Here is an 18,077-nt window from a genome sequence, read left to right on the forward strand (position 1 = left end):
CGTTCATCATATGTTAACCTGCTCATTCCAGGGATCATTCTTGTAAAGCTCCTGTGGACCCTCTTCAGAGCCAGCACACCAATCCTCAGGATATGGTGCCTAAAATTGCTCACAATATTCCCAATGTGGCGTGTGAGATCACCCTCCCACAAGTGTATCATATAGTCATTGTCCATACTGCGTCGTCCCTATGTGCATTATGAAAGAAATAGCTGATGGGCCTGTTCTTATGCCTGTTATTTAGCATGCAAACTCCACACAGACAACATAAGTCAGGATTGAACCCAAGACTCTAGTGCTTGAGGCAGCAGCTTTATCATTCAGGATTACAACAAAAAAGTACTACCAACATCATCTGCAGGTTAAATCTGTCCACCAACACCCCTTAATTTTCTTCAGTGTCTCAGAGCAGATAATTCTGAATAATGCAGGAAATTGTTATTTCTTAAATATGATGTCAATTCTAATTTTATTCCAGATCTTTACATTTCACCTTGAAAAAAATCGCTACACCTATTTTCTATGTTTCTATGGTTCTACTACCTCCTAATGGCTCCTTAACCTCAAGTTCCTTTATCAATTCCAGTTCATTACATAACACCAAATCCAGAATTGCCTTCTCCCTGGTAGGCTCCAATACAAGCTGCTCTAAGAATCCATCACGGAGGTACTCCACAAACATCCCTTTCCTGGGGTCCAGTACCAACCTGATTTTCAAAGTCTACCTGCATGTTGAAATAGAAACATAGAAAATAGGTGCAGGAGTAGGCCATTCGGCCCTTCGAGCCTGCACCGCCATTCAATATGATCTTGGCTGATCATCCAACTCAGTATCTCCCATAACAACTGTAGCATTGCAATTACTACATGACAATTTTAACTCCTGATTCAACTTGCACCCTATATCCAGACTACTGTTTGGGGGCCTGCAGATAAGTCCCATTAGGGTATTTTTACCCTTACAATTCCTTAGTTCTATCCATGCTGACTCCACATCTCCTGTTTCAATGTCACCCCTTGCAAGGGAGTGAATTTCGTTCCTCACCAACAGAGCTACTCCACCCCCTTTGCCCACCTGTCTGTCTTTTCGATAGGAGGTATAACTTTGAATATTCAGTTCCCAGCTCTGGCTCTCTTGCAGCCATGCCTCTGTAATTCCCACAACATCATACTTGCCAATTTCTAACTGAGCCTCAAACTCGTCCACTTTATTTCTTATATTGCTTTTATTGCGTGGTTATTATTTTTACTCATGTTTTATGTCTTTTAATTTATTGTTGTATTTCATATGTAATTTTTGCGCCTTATGTGAGCTGTTATGTTATGTTCTGTTGTGTTATCTGTTTATGATGTCTTGTTTATTCTTCTGTACAGCACTTTGGTCAACATTGGTTGTTTTAAAGTGCTTAACAAATAAAGTTGGATTGGATTATACTTCGCGCATTCATATACAACACTTTGACCTCGGTATTAACCATATAACCATATAACCATATAACAATTACAGCACGGAAACAGGCCATCTCGGCCCTACAAGTCCGCGCCGAACAATTTTTTTCCCTTAGTCCCACCTGCCTGCACTCATACCATAACCCTCCATTCCCTTCTCATCCATATGCCTATCCAATTTATTCTTAAATGATACCAACGAACCTGCCGCCACCACTTCCACTGGAAGCTCATTCCACACCGCTACCACTCTCTGAGTAAAGAAGTTCCCCCTCATGTTACCCCTAAACTTCTGTCCCTTAATTCTGAAGTCATGACCTCTTGTCCTCTTATTCACCTCCCCTCCTTTCTCAAGGTACGTCCTTTTATTCTGAGGCAACAACTCTCGTCCTGGACTCTCCCACTGGTGGAAACATCCTCTCCACATTCACTCCATCCATGCCTTTCACTATTCGATAAGTTTCAATAAGGTTCCCACTCATCATAGAAACATAGAATGTAGGTGCTGGGGTGGGCCATTTGGCCCTTCGATCCACCACCGCCATTAAATATGGTTATTCAATATGATCCAAAATCAGTATCCCGTTCCTGCTTTCTCCCCATATCCCTTGATTCCGTTAGCCCTAAGAAATATATCAAACTCTCTTTCTGTGGCAGAGAATTCCACAGATTCACAACTCTCTGGGGGAAAAGGTCTCAGTCCTAAATGGCCTACACCTTACTTACACTGTGACCCCTGATTCTGGACTCCCCCAACATCGGTAAAAAATTTCCTGCATCCAGCCTGTCCAATTGCTTCAGAACTTACTATCTTTATACGTATTAAAGTCTCATCTTGTATGTCTGAGTGTGTGTTTTTGTATTTTCGTCAAAATGCTATGCGGTAGTACTTACATTTTTACATATTTTGATTCATATTTTTCCCCTCTACTCATTGATCGGGCTCATTTAAGATTTGATGCTATATTTGGTGATTAAGTTAAAAAAAAAAGACAAAACTGCCTTTTAAATTGACTTTCTCACATAGATTCTTCAATCAGCTTTGACTGATGACGTCGTCATGAGGTGGGCGGGCACGATGGCTCGGGTCGGCGCCCGTTTCACGCACAGAATATTCCACCAGCTTCGAGTGACGTCAGGGGGAGGGCCGCATTTCCAGAACATTCCTCAAACGCTTCACAATCACAACGCTTCAGTCGAGCTGCTTCATTCTGACTGCTTGATGGACTGATTGATTCTGACTGCTTCATTCTGACTTCGCGATCTTTAAAGACTTCTCTGTTTTTGTACTAATTCTTTGAATATTACCTTGTGATTTTTAAAACATTTATTGTAAAAAAGATTAACGTTGTTTTTATTTCGATCGTTTCCCCTGTTGCTACTGCTTGAATGGGATGGGGGGGTGGGGGGAAGGCATTTCGAGAACGTTCCTCAAACTATTCACGGATTTTTCGATTTTTCAATTAACGTTGGTTTCATTCCGATCGTTGGTTTTATTATTGATTCTGACTTCGATCTTTAAAGATAAGATTGATTTATTTTTATTTTTTTTTTAATAATATTTTTATTAGAAGTAGACATATTATAAAGTATAGTTGCATATTATAGTAAAAAAAACTTTTCATATACATCAGTCATACATTATTAAAATTTTCAATTGTCAATCACTTCTACTTCTAGTGTTTTTTTTAATATAGAAAAAGAGAGAAAGAGAGAGAAAAGTTACAAATATCAAAAAAAACAAAAAAGGTGGAATGGATTACTTATAATACGTCATTGGAGATAGGTTCGTAGATTATAAAGTATGACTTTTCATCTAATCCTGAGTTCAAGTTTCAGTTGGGTTTTCGTGCCGGGCCAATCTATCCCGTCAGATAATTAATGAATGGAGCCCATATTTTATCAAAAAGTTCTTGTTTGTCCATTAAGACAAGTCTAATTCTTTCTAGATATAGGGTCTCCGACATTTCCACAATCCACATTTTAATTGTGGGGGTCGTAGGGCCTTTCCAAAATTTTAATATTAATTTTTTCCCGGTTATTATACTGTAGTCGAGGAAATTTCTTTGGCTTGTTGTGAGTGTTAAACTTTGCTCTGATATTCCAAGTATTATTAATTTTGAGTTTGGATCAAGCTTTGTATTAATAACTTCTGAAATTATTTCAAAAATATCAGTCCAGAAGTGTTTAATTTTTATACAATTTGCAAACATATGTGTTAAATTAGCATCTAGATGTAGACATTTATCACAAATAGGAGAGATTTGTGGGAAGATTCTATTTAGTTTTATTTTAGAGTAGTGTATGTAAGACTTTAAATTGCATTAAAGCATGTCTGGCATTTAACGAACATTGATGTATATGTTGTAAACTTTCGTCCCACAAATCTTTCGTTATAGGATGACCTAATTAATTTCCCCATGTGTGTCTATATGGTTCCGTCGGTGGTACCTCATTGTTTAGGAGGGTGTTATAAATATAAGCTATTAATTTTACTGTGTTAGGATGCTTGTTCAAACATTCATCAAGGATTTCTGGTTCCCTAGTCCTGTATACTTGTGTGTTAGATTTAACATAATCTCTAATTTGTAGATATCTGAAGACATTATTTGTGTGCAGTCCATGATTCTGTTGTAACTCCTGAAATGAAAGAAAAGTGCCTTTCCCATAAAGATGTCCAATCATTTTAATTCCATAATTTTTTAATTGTATGAAACCCTTATCCAAAAAGGATGGTTTGAATAAGGGATTATTTACAATGGGAAAGCATAGTGGTATATTATTCAATTTTAAAACTTTTTTTAATTGTTTCCAAATTTGTATTCCACTATGTATTATGGGGTTCTCCTTATAGGTTTTTTTGTGCAGTTTTGTGGTAGCAAATATGATCGGTCCAATTTCAAAAGGTAAACAGTCTTCCTTTTCCATCCTTAACCAATCTGGTTGTTGATCCATTTCTTCCAGCCAGAAATTCATGTTTTTAATATGGACTGCCCAAAAATAAAACAAGAAATTTGGCAGAGCCAAACCTCCATTTATCTTTGACTCACATAAATGTGTTTTACTTATTCTATGATTCTTATAATCCCAGATAAAACTTGTAACAATGGAGTCGACTTTTTTGAAAAAAGTTTTTGGGATATATATCGGGATTAATTGAAATAGGTACAGTAGTTGCAGTAAGAAGATCATTTTTATAGCATTAATTCTACCAAGCATTGAAATGGGAAGTGTTTTCCAGTATTGAATATTCTTGTGTAGTTTATTCAGTAAGGGTGGAAAATTTAGTTTAAATAAAGAGGTATATGTCTTAGTTACATAGATTCCTAAGTATTTAAATTTATCTTTAACTATTTTAAAAGGGGATTGTTGTAATGTATGTAGATTGAGTTTTGTTATTGGCATGATTTCACTTTTATTCCAATTAATTCTATATCCTGAGAACTGACCAAATTGAGTTATTAAATTTAATAGATAAGATTGATATTAAAAGACTTCGCAATTTTTGTACTTCTTTCAATAATACTTTCCGATTTTTAAAACATATATTGAAAAGAAAATTACCTGAACATTGACTTCTCCAATTTCAGGCAGTCGTTGCTTTCTCCCTCTTTCCCCTCCCCTTCCCATCCCTCTCACAGCCCACTGTCTCTGCCTCTTCCTTTCTACTTCCCGCCCCCACCACCTCTACATCAGTCTGAAGAAGGGTCTCGACCCGAAATGTCACTAATTCCTTCGCTACATAGATGCTGCCTCACTCGCTGAGTTTCTCCAACATTTTTATCTCCTGTTGGTATTAATCCGATCGTTTCCACTGTTGTTAAAAGACTTCGCGATTTTTTACTTGATTGTACTAATTCTTTGAATAATACTTCGCAAATTTAAAAACATTTATATAATTTGAAAAAAAAATTAACTTTGGTTTTATTCCGATCACTGGTGCTGCTGCTTGAATTCTGCACTTTAAAGATAACATTTATTTTAAAAGACTTAGTGATTTTTTAATTGATTCTACTAATTCTTTTTATTTGCATTTTAAATAAGACTTTGTGATTGGCCACTGTTCCAGGCTGTTGATTGATTCATTGAGGGAATTAACTGCCAAATCGTAAAAGATAACATTTCCTGAGATTTATGTCATTCCATAGTAAAGACTCCATTTTGATCAAATTATGCCATGTTCATTAGGTTATTTTAAACAAAAGACGCATATTTTAAACAAAAGGCACATTTTTTATTTATAATTCCAATTAAAAAAATTTCATTGTGATTAATTTCATTGCACAGGAAAGACTCAATTTTTATCAAATTTATCTGTGTTTATTAACAGCTGAGATGGTGTTTAGGCTATTTTTATAACATCATGCCAAGAAGAGGGAGGAAAAGAGGTGCAAGATGGTCAGGGAATAACAAAAAGAGACAGCGAGAAGTAGCAAGGTGCAGAAGGGAACAAGAGACGCAGGAAAAAAGAACTCAATGTCTCAGAGATAATCGAGGGAGAGAAGGGAACAAGAGACGCAGCAAGCAAAAACTCAACGTCTCAGAGATAATAGTGATAGAGAGCGAGAGAGTAGGGCACAGGAGACGCAGCAAGAAACAACTCAACATCTCAGAGATAATCGAGAGCGAGCGGGAGAGAAGGGCACAAGAGATGCAGCAAGAAAGAACTCAACCTCTCAGAGAAAATCAAGAAGGAGAGAAGGGCACAAGAGACACAGCAAGAAACAACTCAACATCTCAGAGATAATCGAGAGAGAGAGAGAGAGCGGGAGAGAAGGGAGAAAGACACGCAGTAAGAAACAACTCAACGTCTCAGCGATAAACAAGAGAGCAGGAGAGAAGGGAGCAAGAGACAACAAGAAACAACTCAACATCTTGAGGAACGATGTGAAAGAATACAAAGGGGAAGAGATGAAGGGATGGGAGACAAAATAACTAGAAGGCTGAATGAACAGCGGGGCAGAGATACAAGAAAACAAAATGCACGACTCGCATAAGGAGATGCAACAAGAAAAACTGAACGTCTTGATGATCAACGAGAAAGAACGTAAAACAGAGGGGTGCAAGAGATACAACAAGAAATAATTGAACATGTCAAGGATCAACGAGAAAGAACAAACAGAGAGAGCAAGAGACACAACAAGAAAGAACACAAAACAGAACAAGCAAAAGACACAAGAAAGAACTTAACTGAATAAATCTCATATTTAACGTTTAAATTGTTACCTTTTAAGAGTTATTCACATTTTTAACTTTAATAAATCACTTTTCAACTTGCTGTGCCCGTCAGCCGCGCCTGCGCAGTAATGCCTCCATCTTCTATGTCACAACAGGAACCCGTCAGCCACGCCTGCGCAGTTGGGAGCTATGGGTGAATGGTGGAATATAATGGTGACGGGACCCAACGAGTCCCACTTGGTCTAGTGTTTCTATAAGATCGCCTCTCATTCTTCTAAATTCCAGTGAATATAAGTTCAGTTGATTATTTCATCATATGTCTGTCCCGCCATACTGGAAATTAACCTGGTGAACCCACGCTGCACTCCCTCAATAGCAATAATGTCCTTCCTCAAATTGTGAGACCAAAACTGCACACAATACTCCAGGTGTGGTATTACCAGGGCCCTGTACAACTGCAGTAGGACCTCCTTGCTCCTAAATTCAAAACCTCTCACAATGAAGGCCAACATGCCATGGGCTTTCTTCACTGTCTGCTGTACCTGTGTGCTTACTTTCAGTGACTGATGTTCTAGGATACCTAGGTCTCGTTGCACCTCCCCTTTTCCTAATCTGACACCATTCAGATAATAATCTGCCTTCTTGTTCTAGCCATCAAAGTGGATAACCTCACATTTATCCACATACAACTGCCATACATCTGCCCGCTCAGCCAACCTATCCAAGTCATCCTTCAGCCTCATAGTATTCTCCCTGCAGCTCACACTGCCACCCAGCTTTGTGTCATCTGCAAACTAGGAAATGTTACATTTAATTTAATTTAATATGGTTTCCCATACCAGGGCATCGGAGATGTCCTCATTCTTTAGGGAACGGCGGTTCCCCTTGTCTATAGGAGATGAGGCTCTCACTAGGGTCTCCTCAATATCCCGTAGCTCTGCTCTGATTCCCCCTCCTCCCACTCGTAACAAGGACAGAGTATCCCTTGTCCTCACCTTCACCCCATCAGCCGTCGCATACAGCATATAATCCACCAACATTTTCACCACCTCCAAAGGGATCCCACTACTGGCCACATCTTCCCATCTCCACACCTTTATGCTTTCTGCTGTAAGTCCCTGGTCAACTTGTCCCTTCACACCCAACAACCCCCTCCCCAGGTACATTCCCCTGCAATCGCAGGAGATGCAACACCTGTCCCTTTACGTACCCTCTCGACTCCATCCAAAGACCCAAACAGTTTTTCCAGGGAGGCAGAGGTTCACTTGCACCTCCTCCAATCTCATCTACTGCAGCCGCTATTCCACGTGTCAACTTCTCTACATTGGCGAGCCCAAGCGCAGGCTCGGCAATCATTTCGCTGAACACCTCCGTTCAGTCTGCATTAACCAAGCTAATCTCCCGGTGGCCCAGCACTTCAACTCTCCCTCCCATTCCCAATCTGACCTTTCTGTCCTGGGACTCCACCATTGTTAGAGTGAGGCCCAGCGCAAATTGGAGGAACAGCACCTCATATTTCGCTTGAGTAGTTTATACCCCAGCAGTATGAACATTGACTTGTCTAGCCCCCTGCCTTGAGGTAGCCCCTGCTTTCTCTCTCCATTCCCTCCCCTTCCCAGTTCTCCCACTGGTCCTACTGTCTCTGCCTACATTCTTTCTTTTTCCCGCCCCCTCCCCTGACGTCAGTCTGAAGAAGGGTCTCGATCCGAAACACCACCAATTCCTTCTCTGCATAGATGCTGCCCGACCCGCTTAGTTACTCCAACATTTTGTGTCAACCATCTGTTTACATTTAATTTCCTTGTTTAAATAGTTAATATATATAGACTAAGTGGGACCCGTTGCAACTCATTCCACAATGCAATATTCCACCACTCACCTGTTCCCAACGCAACGGCGGGAGTGTTCTACAGCCGGGGGATGGGGACGGCTGCAGGCGGGTGGAGTTCTGCAGCAAGGGGAGGGGACAGCTTCAGGCGGGGCTGGTGGGGGGTGTGGGGGAGGGGGTGTGTGTGGGAGGGGGTTTGTGGGAGAGGGTGGTGGGAGTATGGGGGGTGTGTGCGTGTGGGGGAGGGTTTGTGTGTGGGAGGGGGTGTGTGGGGGGGGAGGGGGGGTGGGGTAGGGGGTGTGTGGACTCACGAGTACAGCCAGCCCCCCGCCCGCCCGCCAGCGCAGCCAGCCCTCCGCCCGCCAGTGCAGTCAGACCCCGCCCGCCAGTGTAGTCAGCCCCCGCCCGCCAGCGCAGCCAGCCCCACCCGCCAGCACAGCCAGCCCCCGCCCGTCAGTGCAGCCAGCCCCGCCCACCAGCGCAGCCAGCCCCCGCCCGCCAGTGCAGTCAGCCCCCCCCGCCCGCGAGCGCAGCTAGCCCCCCGCCCGTGAGCATAGCCAGCCTCCGGCCGCGGAACAGAGCCCACACTCCGATCCTTGAGCTTTATTCTCAGCACCGGTGATTGACAGCGGTTACCGGAAGGGGCTTCGCCGTCCCGGCGAATAACAGACCCATAACCTTTGTGATATTTCACTGATCGGAACAATATTTGGTGCGCTTGGAGCACAGGAGGACGGTGAGTAAGGTGGCAAAAATATCCTAGAGATATAGGGTACCATTTTTGTGCAAATTTAAATAAAACGCAAACCGGAAGAGGACAAGGTGAAAGTTTTAGTAAGATGGATGGATGGATGGATGGATGGATGGATGGATGGATGGATGGATGGATGGATGGATGGAACGATGATTAGATATAGATGAAGATAGAAGACAGAAGATAGATATAGTTAGATAGGTAGATAGATATAGATAGACAGATATAGGACAGATATAGATAGAATAGAATGCCTTTTATTGTCATTCAAACAGAAAAGGTTTGAACAAAATTTTATTCCTGCAGTCATGATATTACAAAAAAAACAAGACACACACTTAACACAATTTACACAAACATCCATCACAGTGAATCACCAACACCTCCTCACTGTGATGGAAGGCAAAAGTCTTATCTCTTCCCTATGTTCTTCTCCTACGGTCCAGCAGTCCGACTGCAGCGTTGAGGCGACTGGGGCTCACGATGTTAAAGCTCCCGACGGGCGATGGTAAGTCCCGCGGCCGTTTAAGCTGCGCCGAGCGTTGTTAGGTCCTGCTCCGACTCATTTAAACACCGCAATTCCAGCGGGAGAAGTTGCTGTTGTGGGAGCTCCGAAAAACGGTCTCCCACTAGGGACCTGCGAGCTCCCGATGTTCCTGTCCACCGGGCCTGCGGCCGTAGCCTCCGAAGCTCCGAAGTCGGTTTGCAGCAGCGCGCCACCACAGCTCTCCTCGCTCCGAAGTCAGCCAGCTCCGCGATGGGGAGTCCACAGGCTCCGCGACTGGAGCCCTCAGGTTGGTTCCGGTTGGAGGCAAGCTCCGGCTCCACGATGTTAGGCCCAACGACATCGGAGATCCGACAGGGAAAAAGTCGGGTCCCCGTACAGGGAAGAGAGTAAACGGTCCCCCCCCCCCCCCCCCCCCCCCCCCTCACCTGAAATAAATGCTAGCATTTATTTCAAGGGTGCTAGAATACAAAAACAGGGATGTAATGCTGTGGCTCTACAGGGCACTGGTCAGGCTGCATTTGGAGTATTTTGAGCAATTTTGGGCACCATGTCTGAGGAAGGGTGTGCTGGCTCTGGAGAGGGTCCAGATGAGGTTTACAAGAATGATCGCAGGAATGAGCAGGTTAACATATGAGCATTTGACGGCACTGAGCCTGTACTTGCTGGAGTTTAGAAGAATGAGGGAGGACCTCATTGAAACTTTCCGAATAGTGAAAGGTTTGGACAGAGTGGATGTGGAGAGGATGGTTCTATTAGTGGGAGAGTCCAAGACATGAGGTCAAAGCCTCAGAATTATAGGATGCTCTTTAGGAAGGAGATGAGGAATTTATTTAGTCAAAGGGTGGTAAATCTGTGGAATTCTTTGCCACAGAAAACTGTGGAGACCAAATCAATGGATATTTTTAAGGCAGAGATGGATTGATTCTTGATAAATACGGGTGTCGGAGGTGATGGGGTTATGGGGAGAAGGCAGGAAAATGTTAGGCGGGAGAGATAGATCAGCCAGGATTGAATGGTGGAGTAGTGATGGGCCGAATGGCCTAATTCTGCGCCTAATAGGCAACTGCAGGAGACTATGCAGTCACCACATGGTGGGTGGCTGCCGGGGAGTCGCCTTCATGGTTGTGAGGAGTTCTCGGGGAACTAGTCGCGACCTCATTATAGTCACCAGAAATTTTTCAACATGTTGAAAAGTTAGCGGCAACTAGAATGAAGCCGCCATGGAGAATAGGGAGAATTCTCGTGCTGTTGGTAGGTCGCCAGGAGGTCGAAAGTTCTCTTAGGTTCTCGTAGGTTGTAGCCGGTGCTGACCGGTGAATGTCATTGGCTCATAGGGAAAATAAAACGTAAGCAGTAGTTTTCTGAACCAAGAATAACCGACCCGGTAATGTTAAATGTCCGCCGAGCTTCACAGCCGTGTATCTCTAGCTTCTTAAAAGTTGTTCCCACTCCTTCTCTCACCTCTCACCCCTCCCCTTTCCTTTAAAGGACTTACCGTACACAGTGCTTTAGCCGTCTTAAATACAGCGCCAACCTTCCTGTTCATCGTGATGTGTGACTGTATCACCTTCGCTTTGCACCGTGTGAATTTCACTCAGACAGCACCCCCCGCTTGCCCTGTCCCCCGCCTGCATAACGGGCAGGTGAAGGAAGCGATGTGTGTGTGTGTTCCACTCTGACAGCCGCCTGACAGTTGCCATTTGCCGGCAGTCGCCTGAAAAGTCGCCTAAGTGGGACAGGGCAATTACTCTTCTACCTTATGTCTGTGCCGAACATGACATCAAGACCAGCATATCTTGCTGGACGTGATCCTTATCCTCCATTTCTCAGACAACCGTGTCTATCCATAAGCTTCTTATACATCACTTTCACATCGGATTCCACCACAACCCCTGGCAGCACGTTGCAAGCACTCACCACTCTCTGTGTAAAAAACCTGTCCCTCACATGCTATAATTATCAGAGACACAAGAGATCACAGATGCTCAAATCTGGAGCCAAAATCAAATTGCTGGAGGAATTCAGCAGGTCAGGCAGCATCTGCGGAGGGAAATGCACAGTTGATGAAGAAGGGTCTTGTAATCACCGAGTGTCGCCAGCAATGGCAGCCTCGCGAACAGTCTGCCTGTCCTTTCTTTGTTGTTTGGGGAGGAACACATTGTTACCAGCAACTCTGCCTGCCTACGTTTCCTTATCTCTGTCCACGGAACAATTACATTTGATTATAAAGTATTCTATTTTTCGAATGGTACATTTATTTTGGTTCTTGTGGCTTTACTATTGTTGCAGGTCATGATTGCTGACAATGGAGGGAAAGAGTGCAAGCATTACGACCGGTCGAAGGTGACGACTGTCATATCCACTGAGTTTTTGAGCCTGGTCTATTGTGTCATGCCCACGCACATAAGGCTCGAGTTGTCCTGTACGGTAAATGATTCAGCTGCTGGAGAAGAGAATGTTCTTCTGAGCTCTGATGCAAGCTAGATTATTGCAGACTAATTATAGGAAGTGTGTGTGTGTGTGTGTGTGTGTGTGTGTGTGTGTGTGTGTGTGTGTGTGTGTGTGTGTGTGTTTGTGTGTGTGTGTGTGTGTGTGTGTGTGTGTGTGTGTGTGTGTGTGTGTGTGTGTGTGTGTGTGTGTGTGTGTGTGTGTGTGTGTGTGTGCGCGCGCGCGCGCGCGCCCACTTTGGTGGGAAAAACAGGAAAGTTGACTATCACCTGAATGGCGGGCGATTAGGAAAAGGGGAGATGCAACGAGACCTGGCTGCATTGGTGGCAGCCTCTGCCTCCAGCCTGTTCGTCTTTTCAATCTTTTTTTTAAATTTTCAGTTAGTTTAACGTCTGTTTTGGCGGGAAACATTAACTTTTCTATGTGGGGGAGGGGGGCAGGGTAAGGGGGAAACTGTTTCCCAGTCGATTCCTGGCGGCGATTTCTCCGAAGCGCGTCCTCGCCCCCACCTCGCGGCCTACCAGCTGGATTGGAGCGGCCTTTCCTGCCGGGAACCGGGAACCGGACCAGAGCTGCAACAGTGGCGGCGCAGCGCTGAATTCACCACGGAGCGGGCGATGCATACCGGGATTGCCGTTTGGAGAACCGGAGCGTTGGGCCGCTGCTCCAACATCGTGGAGCTGCGGTTTGGGAGAGCTTCCAATGCGGGCGGCGCTGACCGTCATCGCGGAGTCCTGGGCCGCCAGCATGAGTCTCCGCCCGGCGCGGCCTGCGGAAATTGGGAGCCGCGGACTCCGGTAGGAGGTGGCTGACTCTGTTGTCCAGGCCGCTGAGGACGTCCCCCAGCCCCGACGTCGGACTTACATCACCCCGGCGGTGCGAGCCTGAACATCGGGCTGCCCGTAGCGGCGACTGCGGGGGCTCGGAGTGGCCCCGGGTGAACATTGGGGAACATTGGATGAAGAGACTGACTTTCCCTCACATTGGGAAACTTTGATTCTGCTGTGTGGGGATGTTTTTATGTTGAATTCTATCGTGTTGTGTTCTTTATTTTTATTGTATGGCTGTATGGTTATCTCATTTCACTGTGCCATCTGGCACATGTGACAAATAAATGTATCTTGTTTCTTGTATGCTTGTGTATGAGAGTGAGTGTGCACATGTGAGTGAGTGAGTGTGTGAATGCATGTGTGTGTTTGTATGCGTGTGTGTGAATGCATGTGTGTGTGTATACGTGCATGTATGAGTGTGTGTGTATGTGTGTGTGAGTGTGAATGCACATGTGTGTGTCTATGAGTGTGTGTGTGTGCGTATACGTGTGAGTGTGTGCGCGTGCGTGTCCATTACGGTGTATGAGAATGCGCTGCTCCAGTATTGAAATGCAAGCATAAAATCATTAGCTTCATTTTCAGTTTTGTTTTGAGAAACAGCGCAGAAACAGGCTGTTCAGCCCACCGAGTTCACGTCGGCCATGGATCACCCATTTACCCTAGTTCTATCCTGCACACTAAGGGCAATTTTACAGAAGCCAATTTACCTACAAACCTGTACGTCTTTGGGATGTGGGAGGAAACCGGAGCACTGGAGGAAACTCGTGCTGCCACAGGGAGAACGTGCAATCTACGCTGAGGCAGCAACCGTAGTGAGGATTGAACTAGGATGCCGTGAGGCAGCAGATATACGGCTGGGTCACTGTTACAGATTACAGCTACATTCTATGCAATTCTGTGTCACTGTACATTTATTTTGCAACTTAAATCTAACCTTTATACAGTATGTGCTTCAATGTTACTTTAATTGAATCGTAGAGTCATTCAGTCATACAGCATTGAAAAAAGCCCTTCAGAAAACTTGCCCACACCAACCAAGATGCCCCATTACACTAGTTCCACCTGCCTGCTTTTGGCCCGTATCCCTCTAAATCTGTCCTATCCATGTACCTGTCTCAATGTTTTTTACACGTACCTGCCTCAACTACCTCCTACCTTCTGCTCCAAAAAAATGTACCTTCATCCGGTATTCAACAAGATCTTGCTGCACATCACACTCAGGCCACCACAGGAATCACAAATAGTCAATATGGTCTTTTGATACCTTGACCTGGTGAAACAGCGTGAATATTTGCCATCAAAGCAACTGGTTCTTGTCTGAATCTGTTAGGCTATCGCTTCAGGTCTTCCTGTCAATAGACAATAGGTGAAGGAGTAGGCCATTCGACACTTTGAGCCAACACCGCCATTCAATGTGAGCATAGCTGATCATCCCTAATCAGTACCCCGTTCCTGCCTTCTCCCCATATCCCCTGACTCCGCTATCTTTTAGAGCCCTATCTAGCTCTCTCTTGAAAGTATCCAGAGAACCTGCCTTCACCGCCCTCTGAGGCAGAGAATTCCACAGACTCACAGCTCTCTGTGTGAAAAAGTATTTCCTCATCTCTGTTCTAAATGACTTAGCCCTCATTATTAAACTGTGGCCCCTGGTTCTGGACTTCCCCCAACATCGGGAACATGTTTCCTGCCTCTAACGTGTCCAATCGCTTTATAATCTTATACGTTTCAATAAGATCCCCTCTCACCCTTCTAAATTCCAGAGTATTCAAGCACAGCCGCTCCATTCTCTCAGCATATGACAGTTCCGCCATCCCGGGAATTAACTTTGTAAACCTACGCTGCACTTCCTCAATAGCAAGAATGTCCTTCCTCAAATTAGGGGATCAAAACTGCACACAATACTCCAGGTGTGGTCTCACTAGGGCCCTGTACAACTGCACAATAACCTCTTCTGCAAATTTGCTAATGTTACTTTGAATTCCTTCATCTAAATCGTTGATCTATATTGTAAACAGCTGCGGTCCCAGTGCGAGCCTTGCGGTGCCCCACTAGTCGCTGCCTTCCATTCTGAAAGGGACCCGTTAACCCCTACTCTTGTTTCCTGTCTGCCAACAAATTTTCTATCTGTCAGCACTCTACCACCAATACCATGTGCCCTAATTTTGCCCACTAATCTCCTATGTGGGACCTTATCAAATGCTTTCTGAGTCCAGGTACACATCCACTGGCTAACCTTTGTCCATTTTTCTAGTTACATCCTCAAAAAATTCCAGAAGATTAGTCAAGCGTGATTTCCCCTTCGTAAATCCATGCTGACTCAGACCGATCCTGTTACTGCTATCCAAATGTGCCGTTATTTCATCTATTATGATTGATTCCAGCATCTTCTCCACCACCGATGTCAGGCTAACTGGTCTATAATTCCCCGTTTTCTCTCTCCTGCCTTACTTAAAAAGTGGGATAACATTATCTACCCTCCAATCCACAGGAACTTATGCTGAGTCTATAGAACATTGGAAAATGAGCACCAATGCGTCCACAATTTCTAGAGCCACTTCCTTAAGTACTCTGGGATGCAGACCATCAGGCCCTGGAGATTTATCAGCTTTCAGAGCCATCAGTCTACCCAACACATTTTCCTGCCTAATATGGATTTCCTTTTGTTCCTCCGTCACCCCAGATCCTCTGGCCACTAGTACATCAGGAAGATTGTTTGTGTCCTCCTTAGTGAAGACAGATCCAAAGTACCTGTTCAACTCATCTGTCATTTCCTTCTTTCCCATAATAAATTCACCTTTTTCGGTCTTCGAGGGTCCAACTTTGGTCTTAACTAATTTTTTCCTCTTAACATACCTAAAGAAGCTTTTACTATCCTCCTTTATATTCTTGGCTAGTTTACCTTCATACCTCATCCTTTCTCCCTGTATTGCCTCTTTAGTTATCTTCTGTTGCTCTTTAAACATTACCCAATCATCTTGCTTCCCGCTCATCTTTGCTACGTTGTACTTGTCTTTTATTTTTATATTGTCCCTGACGTCCATTGTCAGCCACGGTCGCCCTTTATTCACCTTGGAATCTTCCGCTTGGGAATGATGATTGTCTGGGAATGTTTAGCTGAGAAATAGGCATGGTTTTACGTCTGAACACATCAGTTAGTTGTGTAAAATTGTCCTTGTCCAGACTAGATATTTCCAAACCGGAAATAAGGTAAAGGAGCCATTAGGAGGTAGTGACCGTAATATAATGTTTTATTCTACAATTTGAGAGGGTTAGGGTTCGGGTTAGCTTTGGTTTTTCCATCGTACTTGAGTTTGGCGATTGTATCTATGCAAGGTATTATCTGATCTGAATGGATAGCATGCAAAACAGAGCTTTTCACTGTACCTCGGTACCCATGACAAGTTTAAACCTAAACCAACATCATCAACTCTGTTTCTCTCTACACTAACACTGCCTGAGCTGCTGAAAACTTTCCATGATTTCTGTTTCCAATTCAGATTTCCAAAATCTTCAATTTATTTTTGTTCAAATAACACCATGCTGCCTCAGGAAAGCAATGATCATAATCTAGGACCACTCAATGACACCAGTCATTCCCTCCAGTCAGGGGATATGGGGAGAAGGCAGGAACGGGGTACTGATTGTGGATGGTCAGCCATGATCACATTGAATGGTGGTGCAGGCTCGAAGGGCCAAATGGCCTACTTCTGCACTTATTGTCTAGATTAGATTAGATTAGATATAATTTATTGCCACACAGCCAGGCTGGTGGAAATTTGGGTTGTCTGCAGCGATACAATAATAAAGAACACACAACCACAATAAAACTGTAACACAAACATCCACCACAGCATTCATCACTGTGGTGGAAGGCACAAAATTTGGCCAGTCCTCCTCCATTTCCCCCCCGTGGACAGGACCAGAGTCCAGAGTCAGTCCAGGATCGGCTCTTCCTCACCGGAGACCGCGGCTTTAAGTTGTTGTAGGCCGCAGGCCGGTGGTCAAGATTTAAAGACCCCGCCGCAGCCAGAAGCACCGTAGACTGCAGGGCCGGCGGTTGAAGCTCCCCTCCAGGGGTGATGGTAAGTCCATGCCGGACCCGCGGTAGAAGTCGGCCGCGGGCCGGCAGTGATGGCTTCTTCTTCCCCCGGGTCCCCAACGTGAGATCCCGGGCTGTAGACGCCGCACCAGCTGGAGCTCTGCAGACCGCGACTTCAGGCTGCCGGCTGCCCCGGGCCAGCGAAACGGAGCGCTCCCCTCCAGCGAGGGCTCACCCGCTCCACGTCGAGAGTCCACGCTGCGCCCGCCGCTGAAGCCCCGGGCGCGTTTCCGGGAAAGGCCGCGTCGATCCTTGATGTTAGGCCACGGGGGAGGCGACCTGGAAAAACTCGCCTCCGTGGAGGAGGCGACCGAGGCGGTTTCCCCCTTACCCCCCCACACCACCCCCCACATAAAACACACAAAGAAACATTAAATACAGACTTTAAAACATACTAAAAAAAAAAAAAAATTTGAAAAACTGACGAGCTGCATGACATGGCTGCTGCCAGAGCAGCACCCTCTATGATCTATTGTCTATTATCAGACTACTGAACAATCTTCCTATTAACTAGGGTGTGATTCTGATCTTCCAACCGACCTCATTGTGGACCTTGCACTTTCTCTCTGTGACTGTAATATTGTGCACTCTGATATTTTTCTCTTTGCACTGTTGTATTTATGTGTTGTTTGATTGTACTCTAATACAGTGTGATTTAACTGGATGGCATGCAAACAATGTTTTTCACTGTATCTCAGTACATATGACAATGATAAACCAATATCAATTATAGGAGGCCAAAAATATTTTTTATTTTGTTAGCTGTAAATGTGCGATGTTCAGTTAAGGTTTAGCTTAGTCTTGTTTAGTTTTGAGATACAACAGAGAAACATGTCCTTCATCCCACCGAGTCCACGCCGACCATCAATCACCCGCTCACATTAGTTCTATGTTATCCCACTTTCTCATCCACTCCCTACACACTGGGCGCAATTTACAGAGGCCGATTAACCTACAAGCCCGCACGTCATTGAGATGTGGGA

At 44.6% G+C, this 18,077-nt stretch overlaps 1 long non-coding RNA gene across 1 annotated transcript; it reads left to right on the top strand.

Moving 5' to 3' along the window:
* Nucleotides 1-520: 520 nt before the first annotated feature.
* LOC116978156 lies at nt 521-13,249 on the top strand. Its single transcript, XR_004413398.1, has 3 exons — nt 521-533; nt 2,580-2,583; nt 13,130-13,249. It is a non-coding gene; the product is annotated as an uncharacterized LOC116978156 (long non-coding RNA).
* Nucleotides 13,250-18,077: the final 4,828 nt, after the last annotated feature.

The sequence above is a fragment of the Amblyraja radiata genome, chromosome 10 (assembly GCF_010909765.2).
Source record: "Amblyraja radiata isolate CabotCenter1 chromosome 10, sAmbRad1.1.pri, whole genome shotgun sequence".
NCBI lineage: Eukaryota > Metazoa > Chordata > Chondrichthyes > Rajiformes > Rajidae > Amblyraja > Amblyraja radiata.